General features: G+C 35.6%; 1 protein-coding gene and 1 pseudogene across 5 annotated transcripts in view; both read right to left on the bottom strand.

Moving 5' to 3' along the window:
• PRKAA2 (protein kinase AMP-activated catalytic subunit alpha 2) overlaps positions 1–22,175 on the bottom strand; it is a 112,616-nt gene that overhangs the window by 90,055 nt on the left and 386 nt on the right. The window lies entirely within an intron of this gene.
• Positions 2,141–22,130, bottom strand: LOC139439669 (CWF19-like protein 2; annotated as a pseudogene).

The raw sequence follows: 22,175 nt of genomic DNA on the forward strand, positions 1-22,175 counted from the left end.
ACGACAACACTTGGGTTTCTTCTTTCTTTTTAATTGTGGTGTTTACTCTGCTGAATCCATGAGGGCCCAAAGCATAAACTAGCTTTAGTTCCAGAGCTCTCAACGGCAGAGTCCTTTGGGCTTACACCAGCATCTACTGGGACATAAATTTTTGAGTTTTTGTTTTGTTTCGTTTTTGCTGGATATTTTCTCTGTATTGCATTTTGGGGTCTGACAGATCCCTGAGGGACAAGCAGAGACAGTGACCTATGTTTTAGAGGAATATCTCTAATCACAATGGAATGAATAACTGAAGGAAAACTCACAAATATGTAAAAATTAAATAGCACACTCAAACAACTAATGTGTTAAGGAGAAAATTACAAAGAAATTAGAAAAATACTTAGAGATGAATGAAAACAAAGATACAATATACCAAAACTTATATAATGTGGCAAAGGCAGTGCTCACAAGGAAATTTATAGCTATGAAGAAGAAAGATTTAAAGTTTTTTTTGTCTTTATTAAGATCTAAAATTAATAATGCATTATAACTTTGCATCTTGAGGAACTAGGAAAAGAAGAACAAAGTAAATCCAAAATTAGAAGAAGAAAGGAATAAAGATTAAGGGAAAATTATAAAATAGAGACTAGAAAACAACTGAGAGAATATACAAAGCAAAAAGTTGATTCTTAGGGAGAAAAAAATCAATAAAATTGAAAAACCCTTAGCTAAACTGACAAAAAAAGAGAAAAGACATTAACTAAATTAGAAAAGAAAATGGCATACAGAGACTGAATCAATTATCAAAAAAATTCTACCAAAAAAAAGTCTAGGACCAGACAGCTTCACTAGTGAATTCTACCAAACATTTAAATAATAATTAACAACAATACTGTCAAACTCTTCCCAAGAACTGAAATGGAGGGAAGTCACTTAAATTCATTCTATGAGGCCAGTATCACCCTAATTCTGAAGGCAGATAAAGATATATAATAAGGAAACTACAGACCTCATGAATATAAATGCAAGAAAAATCCTCAATATAATACTAGCAAACTGAATCCAATGGCATATATAAAAAGATTATAGGGGAGCAGATGTAGCTCAAGTGGTTGAGCATCCGCTTCCCATGTATAAGATGCCAGGTTTGATCCCTGTACCTCCTGAAAACAAAAGAACAAGCAAACAAATGAAAAACCCAACCCTCATTGGGGAGTGGATGTAACTCAATGGTTGAGTACCTGCTTCCTTCCATGTATAAGGTCCTGGGTTCAATCCCCAGCACCTCCTAAAAAAAAAAAGGGAAAAAAAATATACAAAATGACTAAATGGGATTTATCCAAAGAACATAGGAGTGGTTCAACACCCAAAAATCAACCAGTGTAATACACAACATAAATATAATAAAGAGGAAAAAAAAAACCCACACGATTACCTCAATAGACACAAAAAAAGCATTCAACAAAATAGTGCTCCCTTTCTTGATAAAAACACTCAGAAAATTAGGAATAGAAGAGAATTTTCTCAACATGATAAGGAACATTTCCAAAAAACCAATAGTTAACACCATACTCAATGGTTAAAGACTTAAAGCTTTTCCCTTAATATCAGAAATAAAGCAAGGATATCCCCTTTTACCACTGCTATGCAATATTATACTAAAAGTCCTTGCTAGAGCAGAGAGGAGAAAGAAGAAGAGAAGGAGGGAGGGAGGGGAATTGAGAAAGAGTAGCCATATTGGAAAGGAAAAAGTAAAACTATAATTGCAGATGACATGACCTTATACATATAAAAAATTCAAAGAACACATAAGAAAACTATTAGAGATAAAAAATGAATTCATCAAAGTTGCAGGGTACAAGATCAACATATAAAAAACAATTGTGTTCTTAAACACTAACAATAAACAACCGAAAAGGAAACTAAGAAAACAATTCCATTTACAATACCATTAAAATAATAAAATAAACAGGAATAAATTTAATTAAGAATATAAAAGACTTATAAACTGAAAACTACAAAACACTGCTGAAAAAAGACAACCAAATAAATGGCAAGACAGTCTATGTTATGGATTTAAAGAGTTATTATTATCAATATGTCAATATTACCCAAAGCAATATACAAATTTTATGCAATCTTTATTAAAATCCCAGCAACCTTTTTTGCAGAAGTCAAAAAACCAGTCCTCAAATTTACATAGAAATGCAAAGGGCCAAAACCATCATGAAAAGGAAAAACAGGGTCGGAAGACTTACACTTCCTAGTTTCAGACTGTAATACAGAGTGACAACAATCCTAACAGTGAGGTTCTGCCACAAAGACAAATAGATCAGTGAAAAAGAATTCAAAGTTCAGACATAGGCTCACACATCTATGGCCAATTTATATACATACATACATTTTTTTTTTCCGGAGATACTGGTAATTGAACCCAGGACCTCATACACATGAAGCATGTGCTCAACCACTGAGCTGCGCCCACTCCCCTATGCCCAACTGACTTTTTGTTTGTTTGGTTTGCTTTTTAGGAGGTACTGGGGCTTGAACCCAGGACCTTGTATGTGGGAAGCAAAAGCTCAACCATTTGAGCTATATCCACTCCCCTAGTATTTCTTTCTTTTTAAAAAAGATTATATTTTTCCCAACACACATACACTTGTTGCTTTTGCTTGCTGTCTGCTCTCTGTGCCTGTTTACTGAGTGCTTGTCTTCTTTTCAAGAAGGGACCAGGAACTGAACCTGGGACTTCCCATGTGGGAGGGAGGTACCCAATGGCTTGAGCCACCTCTGTTCCCAAATTGATTTTTTTTAGTAAAAATAGTAATTTTACCAGTTTATTTAATAGACAAAAGTTTTCAAAACATGGAGTATATAAGGGAAAGAAAATAAAATGTTATCAAGTAAAAACATTACAATCCACAGATGTACACAACTTTGGATATATGCAAGCACTTAAATTCAGAAAATAAAATCATCAGATGAATATATAAAACCTGTTAGAAATTATAATAATTTGTGAAAGTTGTTCATGAGCTTTACAATTATAATTAGGATTATCACATTGACCTGAATTTCCCCTAGATGTCCTCATCCAATAAGGTAGCTATTCTACAGTGTTGCAAAGGGACTATCAGGCAGTACCCTGTAGTAAGAGACTAAAAATTGGGTAAATATAAATAAACCTTAACACCTATTGTTACAATAAGTTGCTTGGGAAATGGAGAGCTGTCAAAACAATACAGACATTTTTCCATTTGTGTAGTAAGAGTCTGGTGCTCAGCAATAGCTTTTTCCTCTGGTTCACTTCTTCACCAAGTTGTTCTCTTTCAGTAGCTTTGAAGACAAACATGTCATCCAGACTGCAATACTCTTTAACCATTTTTCCCATAAAATTAGATGCCATTCTCATAAAAAGCCTGTTTTGATCTTCTGCTGTTCCCATCTTTTCATTTTTGACTAAATCATTTAGGCTAAGATTATCATCATCATCAAAGTATCTGACCCTTTCTTTTTCCTCATGGGTTGGAACCATCTGTTTCCTCTTTCTCCTTTTGATTCCTTAAATTCTTCTGTTGTGATCTCTTCCTGACAGATCTGTATTAACAAGGATCAATTCTTGCTGATCTTCATTCTCTTCCCCAGATTTTTTGGATAATATCTGTGTTGTAGTTTCTTTGAATTTATTTGCCTTTTCAAGTTGGGCTTTAAGTTTTTCACTTAATTCCATATTTCCCATCATCTCTGCCTTGATAACAAGTTGGCAACCAACTTGTTCTTTTCATCAGGATATAGATGGACTCATCCTCCAAATTTCTTTCATTTTTTTTTTTAAAGATTTATTTATTTTATTTAATCCCTCCCCCCCCCCCCCCCCCCCGCCCCAGTTGTCTGTTCTCTGTGTCTATTTGCTGCGTTTTGTTTCTTTGTCCGCTTCTGTTGTCATCAGCGGCACGAGAAGTGTGGGCGGCGCCATTCCTGGGCAGGCTGCACTTTCTTTCGCGCTGGGCAGTTCTCCTTATGGGCGAACTCCTTGCGCATGGGGCTCCCCTATGCCGGGGACACCCCTGCGTGGCAGGGCACTCCTTGCGCACATCAGCACTGCGCATGGGCCAGCTCCACACGGGTCAAGGAGGCCCGGGGTTTGAACTGCAGACCTCCCATGTGGTAGACAGACGCCCTAACCACTGGGCCAAGTCCGTTTCCCGTCATCCTCTGAACTTCTCCCAGCAAATGAAGACTCTGTGTCCTGGAGATTTTCTTTCTTCGTAAAATCATCTCTCAAGCATTCGTCCTGTGATTTTCCTCTCATATGTTCTAGAATGTTTTGGTAGTCAACACTGCTACTAGTTTTTGAATGCCTATCTTCTCTCTCTCCTGTTTGATGACTCCATGATGATAAACTTCTTTCGCTGTTCCCAGTGCGTTTTTGAAAACCACAAGTTAAAGAAACCTGAGCTACCAAAGCTGAAGATGAACTTGATGGTTCAAAATTTCTGTACTTGCTGTGAAATGACAGTTCTTCATCATTGGAGGGTCTTAAAAATTTAGGTCTCAAATTTCTAAGAAAAGAAAACTCTTCATTTTGCCCTAGAATGGATTCCTGTCTACATATATCTAAGACCTTGATCTACTATCTTTTCATCACCAATAAACTTATCTTTATTGATACTGTTTGCAATATTTGTTGAAACATATCTATCCCTTGAACTTTTATAATATACTAAGTCTGATTTTCTACTTTCTTGACTACTTTGTGCTTTATCTAACTATATTGGTTTCCTCCACTGTTCTCATCTACAATCTTTTTTGGATGTGGTTTTTTCAGGTTCTAATTTCAACTGAAATATTTCCAGTGACCCATATCTTTCAGATAGTGTCCTCAAAATTTCTATTTTGTTTCTCAGCTTTTTCCTTCATTCTTTGACATGATGTCCTTAGCCAGTTTAATCCACCATTTTCTATTACCAAAACTTTAGTAATTGATGGGGCATTATAATCTCTGGTGGAAGACCTGTTCCACCATCCTTCCAGTATGGATTCAATTCTCTTTCTAACAATCTGGAGTGCTTAACTGCTTGAGTTTTCTCTTGCTCCATTTTCCTCAGAATTTCTTTTTCAGCTTTGAGGGATGATAATGATATAGTTTTAACAGACATAAAATTAACAGTCATTACTCATACTCATCCCCCTAACTTGTTTCTCTTCTTTTTCCAACTTTTTGTCTTCCTCTTTCCACGCCTTTTCTTTGCTAGGAGTCTGAGACGGAACAGCCTCAACCCACTAATCTTCAGAGCTTGATGAGCTATCAGCTGACTCATTTTCATTATTTGTTTCTTACTCTTTTCTTTACTTTTTTGAATTCTTGTCTTTTTTCTTTTTTTTTTCAGAGTGTTCCTGTGAGAAATGCTCAATTTACTCATTCAAATCAGGTAGCATCGATATATCTTCACCTCAAAATCACTTAAGTTCTTTATGCCTTTCTTCCTTTTCAAAATTGGCTTTAGCATGACACAACACTTTGGCCCTGGCAATCAGAGTCCATTCTTCTTTTTTTTTTTTTTTTTTTTAAAGATTTATTTCCCCCCTCCCCTGGTTGTCTGTTCTTGGTGTCTATTTGCTGCGTCTTGTTTCTTTGTCCGCTTCTGTTGTCGGCGGCGGCACGGGAAGTGTGGGCGGCGCCATTCCTGGGCAGGCTGCTCTTTCTTTTCACGCTGGGCGGCTTTCCTCACGGGCGCACTCCTTGCACGTGGGGCTGCCCCACGTGGGGGACACCCTTTGCGTGGCACGGCACTCCTTGCGCGCATCAGCGCTGTGCATGGCCAGCTCCACACGGGTCAAGGAGGCCCGGGGTTTGAACCGCGGACCTCCCATGTGTTAGACGGACGCCCTAACCACTGGGCCAAAGTCTGTTTCCCCAGAGTCCATTCTTTACACTCTTCAATACTCCTCTCACTTTCAAATATAAAACTGGCAGCCACCATAGTTGTGCCAATTGATTTTTTATGAGAACACCAAGTCCACTGAAGGTGGGAAAAACTTGTCTCTTCAACACATCTTACTGGGAAAACTAGATATTCACATGCATAAGAATGAAGTAAGACCCCTACGTCATACCATATACAAGTCAATGGATCAAGGACCTAAATAAACTAAAATTATAAAACTTTTAGATGTTCATATAGGAAATCCTTCAAGACCTGGGATTCAGCAATGGATTCTTAGACACCAAAAGCATGAGCAATAAAACAAATAAACAATTTGATTTTAATAAAAATTTAAAACTTTGTGTATTAAAAGAAATGATCAAGAAAATGAAAAGACAATCTACAGAATGGAGAAAATAGTTTAAAAGCATATATTGGATAAAGGTTTAATATCCAAAGTATATAAAGAACTTTTAAAATGCAACAACAAAAAGATAAACATTCCCATTAAAAAATGGACAAAGGACTTAAATAGACATTTCTTCAAAGAAATACATGAATGGCCAACAAACATATGAAAAGGTGCGCAATATCATTAGCCATTAGGGAAATGCAAATGTAAACAACAATGAGATAGCACTTCATACCCAAAAGGAGGGATATTATTTTTAAAATGGAAAATAATAATGAAGATATGGAGAAACAGAAATCCTTGTACATTGTTAGTGTGAATGTAAAATGGTACAGCTGTTGTGGAAAGTAACAGAGAGGTTCCTCATAATTTTAATATAGAATTACCACATGACCCAAATTCCCAAAGAGAGTGAAAACAAGGTCTCAGATAGATTCTATACCAATGTTTATGGAACTTTCACAGTAGCCAAAAGGTGGAAACAACTCAAGTGTCTATCAAATGAATGGATAAACTAAAGGCGGTATATACAGAATAGAATATTATTCAGCCATAAGAAAAACAAAATCATAAGACATGCTGGAACATGGAAGATACTTGAAAACATTATGCTCAGTGCAATAAGCAAGGTACATAAGGATAAAAATTAAATGATATAACTTAGATCATTAGAAACAAAATACAGATAGAAAGCAGATTAGAGGTTACTAGATAGAAGGGAGAAGGGAGGATAGAGGAAAGGAGGAATGTTTGTTTGAAAAAAATAAAAATACCCCTAAAATGATATTTAATTATTTTAAATATGTATATTTGTCTGTAACAGTAAAATATTATAAATTGGAAAAAAAGGCATTACAAGAATGTTTAAAGCAGCATAATTCATTATAACCGCAAAATAGAAATAATCTAAATGCCCATCAGTGGCAGAATAATGGTAGAGTTATAAATGCAACAAACAGCAATGAGAATGAACAAATTGCAACTACATGCAATGGGATGGATAAATCTCACAAACATAATGCCAAGTGAAAGAAGTCAGGCTAGTATAATTAGGGTAATTCTGTTTATATAAAGTTTAAAACAGGTGAAGCTAATTCATGTATAGTGGCTACTGAGGGGAGGGAAGATGAAAAAACAGTAACTGAAAGGGAACACAAAGAGGGCTTCTAAGATACTGGTCATTTTCTGTGTCTATCTGAGTAGAGTTTACATGGGTGCATTCAGTTTGTGAGAACTCAAGGATTTATACAAAAATTCACTTAGGATGCATTTAACTTTTTGTATATGTGTTACCCTCCAATAAAAAATTTAAGAAAGAACGTTTAGAGGATTATATCATTACCTAGGCTAAGATAAGAAGGGGCACCATATGCATCAGCAAGCAGGGCCTGCTTGGTGGTCAGCAACCCTTATTCGTATTAAAGAACCATCCTTCTGGGAGTCAGGAAAAACACTGACATGCCTATGCTGTGGCCTTTACCATTACCAGATTTCTGCCAAAATAACACAAGGCTCCACTCTTCTTAATCCATGGTGGAAAGACAAAAGAAACAGTTTCACAGTTCTCCTCCAAATTTTCTTCCCTGAAAGTCCTTTCAAGTCCTCTAAAGGACAGTCCTGACCAGGAAGCAAAATACTTTTTTCCTTTTGATCTACCACTTTTTAAACTCACCTGATTAAGTAAGTACTGTATTAAGCACTTTATATACATATATTTAATCCTCAGAACTCTGTAAGGTAAATATTATGTCCTCTTACAGATGAAGAAACTAGGAATTAGAAAACTATCAGAGAGTTAGAGGATGGTATGTTTGCCTCCAAAGTCCAAGCTCAAATCTTCTATACTGCTCCCCCACACTCCCCCTAAAAAAGACCTTCTTGATTATAACAAGAGTGCTTACTTTCATGGTAGAGGGCATTTGGTTTGAGAAATGAGGGCACAGTGAAGAGATGGAGTCTAGTAGTGATAAGCTAAAGAGTGAGAGACAATGGATAAGATGAATCAAGAAAGAGGAATTACTATGTTCAGACGAAGTGCAAGTTGGGCTAGGGCTTTAGCCTTTATTTCAGATCAGATATACTAGTTATTCATCAAGAGCATGCCTAAAATCAAGAAAAAGAAAACTGATCCATATATTTATTTGTTCATTCGGTAAATATTTGCTGAATGTCTGATGTGTACCTGGCATTTCTCCAAATACTAAAGATAAAGGTATAAATAAGGTAAAAAAGTCCCTGCCCTCATGGAAGATGCATTCCAGTAGAGAACAGAAAAACATATATTATAATGGTGATAAATGAAGAAAATAAAGGAGCCTAAGGAGTAGAGGACAGGAGTAGAGGTAGGAAAATGGATTATTTTAAAGAGATGATCAGGAAAGCCTTTTCTGAGGATGTGACTTTTGAACAAAGTCTTGTTCAGCCTAACTTTTTTTGAATTAGTTACATGAAATACCACATTCTATTTTTTATTTACTTATTTTTAGGATGTACCAGGGATTGCACCCAGGACCTTGTACATGGGAAGCAAGCACTCAACCACTGAGCTACATCTGCTAATGTGTTGATTTTTTCCTATTTTGTTTTTAAGAGGTACCAAGAATTGAAACCAGGTCCTCGTACAAGGGAAGGAGGCACTTAATCACTTGAGCTACATTCACTCACCTTTTTCTGCTTTATTTTTAAAGCCAATATTTATCTGGTTTTAGTCTGTAACTTTAAAGTACTTCTTTAAAATTTAAATCAAATCAAGAATTCCATTGGAAAATCAATTTACTTTTTCATAATCATTTAAGATGAAAAATAGAGTCAGAAAAACTTTTCAGGTATAGATTTTAAAACTGCTTTATTTTTTCTCTGATTTTTTTTTTTAGTTTTTGAAAGATTTATTTTTTATTTCTCTCCCCTTACCCCATCCCCCCCAGTTGTCTGCTCTCTGTGTCCATGCACTGTGCATTCTTCTGTGACCGCTTCTATCCTTATCAGCAGCACTGGGAATCTGCGTTTCTTTTTGCTGCATCATCTTGTTGTGTCAGCTCTCCGTGTGTGCTGCGCCATTCTTGGGCAGGCTGCACTTTCTTTCGCGCTGGGCAGCTCTCCTTACAGGGCACACTCCTTGTGCATGGGGCCTACACGGGGGACACCCCTACATGGCATGGCACTCCTTGCAAACATCAGCACTGCGCATGGGCCAGCTCCACACAGGTCAGGGAGGCCTGGGGTTTGAACCGCGGACCTCCCATGTGGTAGGCAGATGCCCTATCCATTGCCAAGTCCACTTCCCTAAAACTGCTTTATTAGCTTTCTTAGCATTCCAGAGGAATAAAGACATAGGGAAAAAAAAATGTTGTTAGATATCTTCCTCCAGATGAATAGTAAAATCTGCCAGAAACACTTACCCAAAAGCTTCTTACATCATCCCTCCTGTCTTTCCAACTCTGGTCTTTATGTATCCATTTTCTTTCTGTTTCTCTTATTCCACATGCTTCATCTCCTTCTTGTTCACTATCTTTTTCCATCTCAAACATCCCTCTTTCCATCCCCATTTAACTGCCCCCAAAGATTTTACTGAATATATTTACTGAATGTAATTTTATGTTCTGTAACATTTCTTTTTAAAATAGAGTTGTGGAGTAATTTAGAATTCTCTCCAAAACAAAATAAACAGGAACATAAAATTTTTTCATAATATCTAGAGGTTTTAATTATAGTTATCCTAGAGATCATAACATGCATCCTTGACTTACTAGAGTCTAATATAAAATAGTATTTTTACCATTTCCCAAGCAATGCAAGAAATTTAGAATACTTTTAACTCTATTTTCCTCTACCTTCTCTGTTACTGTTTAATTCCTACATGTATTTTAACTGTCAATTATTTTTTACAATACCTAGTTGCCCACTTATTTACCCTTTCCAGTGCTTCCCATTTCTTCTTGCACTTTTTGCTTCCATTTGGGATCAATTTGTGTCTGAATTCCCCTTGTTTCTTTTGCTGATGACAAATTCCCTTGGTTTAGGTTTTTCTGCAAATGCATTTGTTTTGTCTTTATTCTTGAATGATATTTTTCCTGAGTAAAAAATTATAAGTGTCCGTTATTTTCTCTCTCTGCAGATATCATTCCACTGTTTCTAGGCTTTCATTGTTTCATTGAGAAGTCAGAATAAATAAATCTTTTTTAAAAAATCTATTCACTGATTCCCAGGCCCCTCATCACAAAGGGGCATAACAGGTAGTGAGGGTGACATCCACATGGGTAGACGCAGTCTACTCCAGAATACAGAAGTGTTTTTGCTAAAAGCTCCTGAAAACAATATACCAGAAATGGACTGGCTTTTATAATGATAATTTATTAGGTTAAAAGCTTACAGTTCTGAGGCTGTGAAAATATCCAAATCAAGCCATCATCAGAGATGCTGTCTTACCAAAGGTCGGCTGCTGGCAATCCTGGACTCCTGCCACATGGCAAGACACAATGGTTGCTCTGCCAAAGTCTCTGCCTTCCTCTCCAGGCTTACTTTGTCCCCAAGCTCAGTTGTAGGCAGTCAGGCATATGGCTCCTCTCTTTTCTTTCTTCCAGGCCTCTCTCTCAGCTTCTGGTGGGTATGGTGGGGAGAAGGGGGCTCTTTCTATGCTTCTGTTCTCCACTGATTCCAGCCTCCAGCCTCTAGGACCTCTCTCAGCCTCTAGGGATTTCTGTCTCTGCTACTTTTTTTCTGTGTCCTCCATTTATAAAGGACTACAGCAAGAAAACCAAGACCCACCCTGGGTCACACCTCACTTAAGTAATCCAATCAAAGTCTCCCCAGCTGAATCCAATCCAATCAAAGGGTCCCATACCCACAGGAATGGATTAACATCAAGAACATGATCTTTTCTGGGATCCAGAAAAAAAGTTTCAAACTTTTACAAGAAGCTTCAAACATCAGGAACTTCATCATATAACAGCCCATTTCTGCAGCTTCCAAGACCCCCATAAGGATGCATTTAGTTACCAGAGACATCACAAAAGGAAGCTGCAGGTCTATTTCCCTATAGGATTGTATGCAGCCCCGGTAACAGAGAACTTTGAAATAGAACATGCCTATTCATAGTCTTCCCAGCACAGATATAACTCAATAATCTTAGGTCATTTTCACAATAAGTAACATTTATTAACAGAACTGACAAATACTTCTCTTAACTCAATATATATATAGGGAAACTGTATTAGAGGAAGGTAACCCTGAGGTCATCTTTCCATAGAGATAAGGTTTAATCTTGCAACATACATACACTAGACTTTTCACACTGTTCCCATATATGTCTTATATTCTCCATCCTTTTGTCTATGCTTTAGTCTGGATATTTTTTTCTGACTTATCTTCCAGTTCTAATCTATTCAATGGAATCTAATCTGCTGTTTAACATCTACACGTTCTAATTCAGTTATATTTTTCAGTCCTAGAATTTCCTTTGATTCTATTTTCTGGATTACAGTTCTCTGCTAAATTTTCCCATCTTGAACATATTAATCACAGTATTTTAAAGTCCACATCTCATAACTTTAAAATCGAATTACCTACAAGTCTGTGTCTATCTTCTTGGTTCTATCTCCTGAAATACTGGTAATTTCTTAATAACCACTGGATATTGTGTGTGAATTTTTAGAGGCTCTGGACTGAATTTATTTTCCTCTAGATAAGGAAGATAGGAGGAAAGTCATCTTAATAAGTCTATGATTAAGCTGGTTATCAGCAGAGTTTCAATCTTTATAAGAATTTGTCTGTTGTTCACTATCAATGCATCAGAGTTGCAAGCAAAAACCCAACTGCTGACCAGGGACCCTGGTCCTTGATAAGCTATGAGCTCCATTTGTTGTCTCGCCAGGACTCAAATTCTACTTAGCTTGCCTTTTATCCATTCCTGTCTGCTTGGCTTCTCAGCCTTTTACCACTTTAGTTTTCTAGGCTCCTCAAAGAAGATACCATAAAATGGCTTGGCTTTAAACAATGGGAATTTATTAGCTTACAGTTTGAGGCCATGAGAATGTCCAAATCAAGCATCATCAAGGCAATGCTTTCTTCCCAAAGACTGGTGGCTGGTGATCCTTGGTTCCTCTGCCACATGGAAAGGCACATGACAGCATCTGCTGGTCTCTCCCTTCTCTTCTGGGTTTAATTACTTTCAGCTTCTTGCTTCCATGGCTTTCTCTTTGTCTGAATTGCATTCTCTTAAAAGGACTCCAGTAAAAGGATTATGCCCCTTTCTGAATGAGGTGGATCACACCCTAACTGATAATCTCATCAAAACTTGTAATAGATTCGCACCCACAGGAAAAAGATTAGGTTTAAGAACATGATTTTCTGGAATAATACAGTTCCAAACCACCACACCATTCTTACAAATTAGAAAATGACTTTGGAGAAAAACCAAGCAAAATGTCAGACTCACTTCAACATGTTTTTCTTCTCAATGGGATATTGACCACTCAAGTCCTAGTTGCCTTCAAATTGATTTTTGTTGTTGTTTTTTTAATTTCTTTCAGGTCTCCTAATTTTTCTTGTCTAAAACATTGATCTAAAGAAGTCATACCCAAAGAAAATCAGTGGGACTGAAAAATGTATATGCAATAACAGAATATTGAAGTTAAAAGGACTTTACAGATTACCATCCAATATTCAAGAATCAATGACAGAAATCTCACTTATTTGGTGGTACAAGTTGTACAATGTCTGGACAAAAATCCTTGGTAGAAAGATGCTCATTATTCTGCATGGATTATAATTTGCCTCCTTGAAACATTCACCCATTAGTCACAATTCTATCCGTCAAGCCATTAATGATTACTGATAACTCCTTTTTCCAGATGGTGGTACTTTTACACCTAAAGTAAGTTTTTTCATTGTGTGAAAAATATTACAATTCTTATATCATACCTTATACAGCATGCTTGTTGCACTCTTCTCATTATAATGGTCATTTCCCTCCAAATGAAATATAATTAACTTTTTTTCCTCAAATTATGGTAAGAACTAAATCCAACAGGCAAAATTTTACCTAATCCAAAGTAGAGCAGAACTACTAACATTATTAATATGGGCCCTACACATCTATTTTGTATTAAGTAACAATTTTTACATTTAAGCACTTAATACATATTTCCTAAGCTTGTAGTCAGCTAAAACCCAAGAATCTTAGGGATACTATCAAGTGTTCTATTCTTTCATGAATCTGTTTTTTTATTTTAAGCTATATTCTAGATTTGACATCTGTCCCTATCAAATTTCACTTTCCTAGTTTTCACCTAGCAGTCCAAACAGTCAAGATAATTTTTAAATCTGATTCTGTGATTTTTCTATCAATTACCTTGTTTTAGCTCTGTGTCGTGCCAAACAGGATATATTACTATAATTATAAATTCTGAGTCTGTATAAAGTAATTTATAAAAATGTTAAATATAGAGTTAGTAACAGAGATTTCTCATTAGGATGACACCAAACTTCTTTGGGAATAGTTGTTCCACAGCAATAAGCCATTTGGAGCACATTTCTCCATCTACTTATGACAAATTTCCTGCTGAAATCAAGTTTATAGTACATACTATAAGTATTATACTTATTAGAACACTAAAATATGTTACAAGGAGTCTGGTATAAATCTGAGTAAGAAGTGAACTCATCATATATTTGACTTAGATTTCAAAAGAAAGCCAAAAATCATTTAAGCAAATTCTGTGACAAATATTTCCCACTGCACTTTAAATCAGTAGGTCATCTATTATAGTACCTACTGCCACAATATTAAATTGGTAAAAATATTTTGCTTAAAATACAATGACTAAACATACATAGTTAAATACTTAAGAAACATCTGCTGTATTATGTCATTATTAAAGCTTAAAGAATTGAGGGCAATTATAGAATACTGTAAAGTACCAAGGTATCTTCTACCACATTAAAAAAGAAAATGAAAACAAGTAATTCTTATAATATTTCCCAAATAACGTAAAAATTTAGAAAATAAAAAGATAACTTTATGGAATATTTAAAATTCTAATTCTGTTCTTTTCAGTTATGACAGAATTAACTGCTTCATAACTAATTTATAATTTGAAAGATGTTGAATGAGAACACTTTGCTCAAGTTTTCAATAGTACATAAAATGTATAAAATCATAGGAGGAAAACAGACTCAGAAAAATCAACAAATTTTAATAAATTAATACATTAGCATTTATATGTAAGAGAACTGGTAACGCAAGATTTGAAAATCATTTTTAATTACATGAAAGTTGTTTTTAAAAATCTAAAGGCAGATAAACAGTTATTAATATTTTTAAAATAACATCACTACCAATAAGAAATACAGTAAAATTTATCAGAGATAAACACTGCTAAACGTAAGACACCACTTAAGCAAGAAAACCATTCCCTTGAAGAGGTGAAGAAGACATCTATTATTAGCAGAGATAAGAACTGCCAGGAATTCCTTCCTTAGTAACACCATACTAAAAATAAAATGGTTCACCACATTTCAAAATAAACACATTGCTCTACACAGCAATTCAATCATTTTAAGTAATAAATATAAATACAAACCTGAATCAAGATGTTTTCTCTTATTTTTGCATTTAATAAATATACTAGGTAGATTTGCTCAGAATTCTTCGAACACATTCACTATTTTAGGGATCTTATGACTTCCACATACTCATTCATTATCTCTTAAAGAATCTGAGATCAGATCTTCCTGTTAGGTCAAATTAAATTATAAACTTGGCTTCTAAATATTAATAACTACTTTCTCTACAAAAGTATTTCCCCATTACCAAAGACACCACAGAAATCTCAAAACAATAGGATGGTATTGTCATTACAAAGCGGTACCAAGTGCTTTGGGGAAAGCTAACATGGACCACAAGATTAGTGAATATTTTAGCACATTTTTACAAAGAACTAGATAAAGGAGAACTGTGTCAGCAGGGGGAAGGAAGAAGGTTGAGGAATTGAGGTAATTACCCTAGTAAAAAATCATTTCTAATCCTAATTTACAGGAATATGATTATGTTAGGAGAAAGCTTGGTTAGAAAGGCAATTTTAGCTCAGATGCTGCATTTTCCACACTTTTGACAAAAAGAAAAAATTAATCTTATTTTGTTTCTATTATAAGGATACTATGCCTTAAAAATGACCCATCCATACAAACTGCCAGCTGCTGTTCAGTCTTCTCCCTCTCCCAGTTTTGCTTGGGTCCTCCAAGAGTTCTACGCTCAATACCAAGGGATCCAGTAACACATATACTATGTATATATGCACTGGGAGTAGTTAAAAGGAGAGGGAAATAGGTGAGCAACATCTAGAGAATGCGTTTTCTAAAGATATTCACTCACAAAAGAAGAAAGACCTGGGAAAAACAACACAGAAGTAAACTCTTCCTCCCTCTGATTAAATTAATAACTCAATGAACCAGATTCCAGATTATCCTCATCATTAACCTAATTAAGGGTTTAAGTACACAATAGAAGTTAAGTATCTAAAAGTACTTAACAATTAAATACTTCAGAGTAACTTTTCACCTATATTTTTTATGTAATTCTAACAACAGTGAAGGAATACAACTAGTTTATGGCAGAACAAAGATTCCACCCCAGGTCTCCCAAGCCCAGTGTTCTCTATACCAGACACCATGTTGCTTTGGTGGACTTACCCTGACCCTATTATTTATGACATTGTTTATCAGGAGAGTCAAACAATTGATGACACAAAATGAACAAAATTCATTTAGAAACTAAGGAAAAAATTACCTAGGTCAAAATCATATAAATGGCATATTAAAAATAGTAAAAATGATCTAAACAGCACATCATTTCATTTTCCTGAGATAAGACCAAATTGATTTTGACTCAAACAATAATCTTCTAATATTTGAAAAGAAATACAACTTCATTATTTGGAACTATTACTTAACATTTGTTTAGAATTGGCATAATTTCAAAAATAAAATCAGTTCAGCTAGTAATTTATAAGAATATTCGCTATTATTTTCATTTCATATTATTTTATTCATTTTACATAATTGTGAAAAAACACATGACTTAGACCAAAAGGATATTGTATTTTAATATAAACAATAATTAAGTACCAGATAGCACATACAAATCAGCCATTGAGAACTTTCTTCAACCCAAGCAACCAAATAATAGGGGCAGATGATTACCGCTTCTGTCTCAATGTTGGTATCAAGAATTGAAGGCATTTCTAAAAATAACAAGCTCTTATTAACACCTCACACAAAGTGCAGAATTTATCCATAATTATGCAGCTCTTTATCTCCATAACAGCAACATCTATTTGTATAGCCCTTCATCTCCTTAAAAACATAAACTCATTTGATCTTCATGAAAATTCTAGGAAGGAGATACACCAAGTGTTATTGCAATTTTACAAATGAGGAAACAGAGGCTCAGAAAAGTTTAAAGGTTTGCCCAAAGGTCATATAGCTAGTTGAAATGGAATTCAAATCCAGAGCTACTAAACCCATTATTCTTTCTAGAACTTAAATCATTTTTACAAGTTCTCTTGAATCTGTTGTTCAAGGTTATTTTCATAGTGAGAAAACAAATGAAATACCTGGTATTTCTAAAAAATTTGTATTAAAATGGTGGGAATTTAGCATATTCATAATATAAAAAATGGAATGGAATTAAGGCATGTAAATAAAATTTGAGAACAAGAGATTACAGATTTTAATAATCCATATAAGGAGTTTCAAAAACTTATTTTCTATAAATGTGGAGTAAAATAAAGACATTTAAATTTTATCTTCTCAAACCGTAGTAAATATATATGGATATGCAAATTATATCCTTATAGGTTTAAAATTCACAAGATGGCACACTATGAGTTTTGGCGTTATATTGACAGCACAGACTTTGGTGGCAGATGAATTTGAATTTGCCAGATCTGTCACTTACTAGCACCATGACCTTAGGCAAGTTACTGACTGTATCTGATTTCCAATTTATTCATTTCTAAAATGGAGATATTACCAAACTCAGAAGATTAATCTGGGGAAGTATATAAATTGTGTGTTTCTAAAATCATAGTAAAACTTAGTCAAGTTGTAGCTTTTATCATTAAAGTGTTACAAATGTGTTTCCTTTTTTTTTTTTTCCCTTCTCTGTTCTACATTAATTCTACATTTTAGCTCTGGTCTTCAGTAATTCAAATTTTCATTAAAGCTGAACAATTAAATGCACCCATTATTGGAATGAAATCTTTTAAAACTCAATTTAATTATAACATTAGAAAGGAGCTTAGAGATTTGTATTCTACTTCCTCTCCTTTACGAGAGGAAGAAAACAAGGCCCAGAGATAATAAATGTCTTGTTCAGGATCATTAGAGTCAAAAATACATCCCAACAAAGGACCAAAATACCAAAGGTATAACTCTCAGTTCCACCAACTAACCAGAGTTGTCTGAAATTTGATTTATCATTTAGAACTATATTTCAAAAAAGGTAATACTGCTTATTAAAGTTTTAATAAATGCTTTCTATTTTCTTATCCTCCCTGTTATCTCAAAAATAGGTAGAGAATTTGTAAAATATTTCCTTAATTTCTGGAAAATCAATTTTGTGGGACATTCAGATGATCTGAAAAACAATAAGAGGTAATTCTAGCCAACTTTGCTGGCTAGAAAGAAGCAAAAATATTTGCAAAGTATTTCGTGGTGAAAAACTCTAGTGAAGAGTAGTTATCTTATAAAACAAATCTATCAGTCCTCACCTTGAAAATGCAGGCTTCTTTTTAATAAATGATTGGCATTTCTTAGAAACCAGTCTTTTGTATAACAGAAATAGATCTATTTTTCTAGAATTTCTATCACCTTTACTAGTTAAATAAGAACTGAATGAGTCAATTACAAGAACTTTTAAGCAGCAATTCTACCCTATCCTGGACAAAATAATAACCTAAGCAATTAATATAGACAAAAATTTTCAGTAAGGAAAAAAGCACAATTTAAAATCCTGTTGGCCCACATAGACGGTTTCCATAAGCACTTTCCTAGTAACATAAGAATACGAACTATACAAGTTATAAACTATTAAAGGGAAAAAATCAATTTAGAACATTTTAAGGCTTTACTTATCAACAAATAGAAGGATTTCCAAATAATTTTAAAGAATAAATTTGACACTAGTGTTTTTAAATTAACACTATGCCATTTTCAACTGTGGCTTATTGTATCTAACTTTGGTCCATAAAATGATACATTAACAATTTAAGTTAAATTTTAAAATTTTATAATTGGCATAACATTAAAACAGGAGAAAATGCAAAGGCACATAAAATGTTTCTCATTCCTTCATTTCAAAATGTTTATAGCCAAATAAAAACAAGTCACCTACTGTTAAGTTTTTGAGTAAAAGTTAATTTTACAAAGTCTATATCAATAGCAATTTAAAATGCATATGTTTTCAACAAAAGAGTCTGGGACAACTGGCTATCTACCCACAAAAAGCTGAACTTGGAACCTCACTCCATATGCAAAAATCACCTCAAAATGGATCATAGACCTAAATGTAGGAGCTAAAACAATAAAAAGTTTACAAGAAAACATAAGAAAAAATCTGACACCTTGGACTAGGCAAAGATTTCTTACTATGACAACAAAGATATGACCCATAAAGAATAAACTGATTAAGTGAACTTTATCAAAATGCAAAACTTTTACACTTCAAAATATACGAAGAGACAATGAAAACACGAACAAAAAACAGAAAAAAATGTTTGCAAGTTATAGCCAATAAAGGATTTGCATCCAGACTTAGGAAAGAATTCTAACTCAATTTAAAAGAAAAAGACAAAAAAACCCAACAAGAAAATAAGCAAAAGCTCTGAAGAGACATTTCACCAAAGATGTACGCTACAAACAGCTCATCGGTACACAAAAGGATGTCCAACATCACTGGTCATTAGGGAAATACAAACTGAAACCACAATGGGATACCATTTCATACCCACTAGAATGGCTTTAATAAATAAGACAGGTAATAACAAATGTTTGCCAAGATGTAAAGAAAGAATAAGTCTCATATACTGTTGATGGGATCCAAAAATGGTGCAACGACTTTGAGAAACAGTTTGGCAGTTTCTCAAAAAGTTCAACATAAAACTATGATATAACCCAACAATTCCACTCCTAGATATCTACCCAAGAAAAATGAAAACATAAATCTACACAAAGACTTTATGAAAATGTTCACAGTCACAAACTGAAAACAATTAATGTCCAGCTACTGGTAAACATAGAGGCAAAATGTGGCATATCCATACAATGGAACATCATTTAGCAAAAAAATGAACTAGTAGCACGATACATTATGCAAGAATCTCAAAAACATTACACTAAGTGAGTTAGGCATAGCGACTTCATATTGAATGATTCCATTTGTATAAAATGTCTAGTAAAAAATGTACACAGAAAATAAATTTGTGGTTCCCTGGGGCTGAGGGTGGGAATTAGGAATTAATTGTATATGGGCATGAGGGATCTGATGGGGGAATGGCAGGATAAAAATATTCTAAAACAGAATTATGATGTTTGCATCATTCGGTAAAGTTCCTGAACATCACCGAATTGTACACCTGATATGTGAGAATTTTATGGTATGTAAAATATACCTCAAAAACTTTTAAAATTTGCATGTGCTTTTGTTTCACTTGTCCCTTGAAGAACTAAATGATTTAAGATTGTAGCAATTTCTATCATTTTTATTAAACAAACAATTGTACTGATTCTAATCTTGGATGGGGAAACCACAGTGCAATTTGAGAGAGCAGTGTTAGGAAACCTGCTCCAGTCGGTTACTCATTGGACAGGGGTTCTCCAGGAAAAGGATTTCTCAAAAATCAAAGTTCCATCTGTTGGTTTATGTTTTAAAGAGCTAGTACCTGGCAGCAGCTCAAGAGTATATACAAAAGAGATTTAAATTGTCCCTTGACAATGAGCCTACTATCTGTTGGGTGTTCTACTCTACATTCAGATTACACTGGAAGAATTTTTTAAACTGACAAAAACTTTAATAACTCATTTGACAGTACATAATTTATAAAACTTCAAGGGTGTATATGTCCAGATGGCAAAGGGGCTGTTTGCTTGAGTAACTGTATAATGTTGTATCAATAATGCTCAAAAATACTTAATGGCAAGTAACATTACAGGCATTAATTCAATCCCAGATCTTCCTATATTTATTCTAAACATATTCTCCTAACTATCCACTCTATGAAGTTTTTCAAAATAATCTAGGACTTTGTAGCCTTCATAAAACTTCAAAAAATGTCGCAACCTTGTTTAGGTCTTTATTCAAACATCTCCTTATCTGTGAGGCCTTGCCTGACCACTATTAAAAAGTAAAACTCCCTATTCTCCCTTACTGCTTCATTTTCCTCAATAGCACTAAACATACTGCATACCGATATATTTTGATTATTGTTTGTCTTCCCCTACTAAAGTGTGAGTTCCACAAAAGAAGGGCTTTTTATCTGGTTTGTTTCTTGCTGTACACCATTGCCTACAAGAGTATGTAGTACTTTGTAAGGTGCTCAATAAGTGTCTTCTGAACAAATGACTGAGTATCACATATATGAAGGCAAACAGGAGCTGATCCCTGCCACAGGAATTCAAGAACAAGGAGTCTCTCTCGCCTATTCAAAAACCTGGACTTGAGGTTAAAGCATGAATTTTTACTGGAAAACAGAGATCTCATAACAAAATCTCCGTTCTGCTTACCCAACATTTCCACGGGGGCGAGGGGAAGGTATACTAACTTTTCACTTATAATTTTGTATTTATAACAATCAATAAGCTGGCTCGAGTTCTTGAGATAGGACAGGTTAATTAACGGCAAGGGAGGGAGGGAAGTTCAATACTTAGCTAAGAAGTATGATACTCCAAAAGGAACTAATTCTTCTACCCCCAAGGTGGGACTCCATCACCAAGGGAACAGACCTCAGCAGAACATGCTTTAGCAGCTCTGGCAAAATCCTCCAAAGCCCACACCGAGGGACCTTTTTGGCTCCCCCATCCCAGAAGCCCTCCCAGAATCATTTTATACACACCAATCAACGTTCGGAGCTCTCTGTTCTAATTAACGCCTGACCCAACCCTGCTGCATCCCCGCGTCTCACACGCCCACCAGACTCACCCACCTCTTGGCCCCCGGAGCACCCCCCAAATGGCCAGTCCCACCAACCCAGGTTCGGGAAGCACTGAAGAATTTGGAGATGGCAAGCACCTCCCAGCAATGCCAGAACTGGAAGACATCTTAGACTTCATTCTCCTCCTGCCAATTTTTGAGTGACCTTGGGCATTTACTCACCCTCTAGGGATCCGAGTTTCCTCGCCTTTCAGGTGAGGTTAACGTCTCATCAAATTGCTGTAAAGACTAAGTGAAGCACCTAAAACTGGCCACCCAGCATAATGGGAACTTAATAACCAGTCATGTGTATTATTTCTCAGTCCTATTCATGTAGTCTCAGAGCTGGATGGCACTTTACAGATCTAGCCCAATCTCCCAGTTTTACTATACAGGAAGCTGAGTTCCAGGGCAAAGAGAATCACCTTGCTGCACCCGACCACCCGAAAGTCTGTCCCCCAGCCCACACCCTTGGCCCTCTCCACCAGGTGCGAGCCGCTGCAGCCGAGCGAGGCGGCGTCGCCTCCCCGCGGGCGCCAGGGGCTCCGCGCGGCTCGGGCCGCTCCACCTGCCTCCAGGCCCCGCACCCGCCCGTCCGGCCCGGGCTCCCGCAGCTCTGCCCGGCCTTCCGCGCGCCGGGCAGCCGTCCGCAACGGCCCCGGAAGCGTAC

This window comes from Dasypus novemcinctus, chromosome 9 (genome assembly GCF_030445035.2).
Source record: "Dasypus novemcinctus isolate mDasNov1 chromosome 9, mDasNov1.1.hap2, whole genome shotgun sequence".
Lineage (NCBI taxonomy): Eukaryota > Metazoa > Chordata > Mammalia > Cingulata > Dasypodidae > Dasypus > Dasypus novemcinctus.